Below are 1,947 nucleotides of genomic sequence, written 5' to 3' on the forward strand. Positions count from 1 at the left end.
ACGGTGTAAAAGCAAAACCGGCGAAACTGACGTCATCAGCGGAAACTTAACGCCGATTCGGACTTTTCGCTCCAAATTGAATACCCCTATTAATGTTAGGTACGAAAAAAACATTTAAACAGCAATAAAAAAATGAAAAAGAAAAAAAAATCTACATATATTAATCAATAAATGAAGAACGGATATTTAAATTTCCTTGTGATATTATGACAGAGGATATAAGGGAGAAAAAGTAGCAGTATTACATTGTCCTAATTAATGGTATTATTTTAAATCCATTAATACATTTTAATGGAACATATATAATCAACAAGAAATGATTAAGACATATTAGATGCAAAGTTTTTCACACAACAATACTTTTTGTTTTAAAGGCCTACACTTTTTGCCACATTGTCATCTGTTATTTTTACTTTTTACAGTGATAACAGATTAATTAACATGGATATTTATTATGCACAGTACATTGTGGTTGGTCAGGGCATCCGATACTATAATAATTATTATACTTTATTTATATGGCGCCACAAAGGTTCTGCAGCACCTTACACAGTACATAAATGAGCACACAAGAAAAACAGTTAATAGTAATACAAAACAATGCAAGACAAGGACATGGTTTATAAATAACTGGTAATAAATAAATATAAACATAGCTGTGTAACACAATCAGCAGGGCGTCATCAACCAAGTGTTAGGTGCCAATTTGGGAGTTAGGATTAAATGATAGTATAAGTAGGGGCAGGAGAAGCACATGAGGGACAAGGGCCCTGCTTAAGAGAGCTTACATTTTAAAGGGGAGGGGCAGACAGACAGGGGCAACACAGACGCGGTAGATAGTGAGGAAGGAGCATGGAGAAGTGGCTTAGGATATATGCTGCAGAATGTGTGTGTTTAAGTTGACCTGATGTTATGTCAAAATTATGTCCTTCATTCATCTATCTTTATGATGTACAATGATGTACAAAATAAAGTAGTTGCACTTTCAATTTTGTCTGTTACATTTTAGCATCTAAATACATCCAGCTAAAAATGCAGCTATTATGGGACTGTTCTGCCATCCTAATGGTTAATACTTTAGTCCCAGCTGCTGGGTTACTATGCCATTCTCCTGTGAGTGGGTGCTACTCACATGCTAAACCCACCCACTAAGGGGTGCAGCCATGTCCAACAGGATGTTGCAATTTCTCTTGGCAGCCCTGGAGGTGACAGGCAGAGATAGGAGGAAATGGGGCTTAGTGGGGTGGTAGCAAGGCAATGGAGGGAGGGAGGTTGTTTAGTGTTGGAACAGGAAAGGTGGGGAAAGAAGCAGAGGGTTGGAAGGGAGACTGATGTAGGAGACAAGAGGGGGAGGATAGGGATGGATAAAATAGGTAAAAGGGAGGATTATGTGGACACTGAATAAGGGGAGTTTTGAAGTAAGGGTGTTCATGCTGTGGAGGAGGTAATAAGCGAGATGACAACTGGTGTGGAGGCTGTGTGATGTAGAGACATTGTGGAAAAAAGTAGTGAAATATTCAAAAATACAATAGTAGGCTATCTTTTAGATGACATTACCCCTTTAAAACCTTATTTACCTCTTGCTTACCACAGGAAAGGAGATGTTGGCATACCCGTGGAATGAAATGTCAGACTGTTGGGCGGACAATTTGTGCAGGGCGAGGGTATTCCTATATTACATTTTCTTCCACATTTACTCATATACAGTATGCAAATGACCCATAAAAAGTGCAAATTATCATGGACAAATGTAAAAATGTACAACAAAGATAAAAAATAGAAATTACATCTTCAAATTTTCCACAATGGCCCCCTACCCGTTAAAGATGTAAATCAGGACTCTTAAATAAGTTTTCCTCTGAAAGGAACTGCCGAGGCACACAGGAATAACTGGATGGCAAACATAAAGCCAGAGTAACACCAAGGGATCCAAAAGTTAAAGGCCTT

This window comes from Taudactylus pleione, unplaced genomic scaffold (genome assembly GCF_031769625.1).
Source record: "Taudactylus pleione unplaced genomic scaffold, aTauple2 ptg000061l, whole genome shotgun sequence".
In the NCBI taxonomy this organism is placed as follows: Eukaryota; Metazoa; Chordata; class Amphibia; order Anura; family Myobatrachidae; genus Taudactylus; species Taudactylus pleione.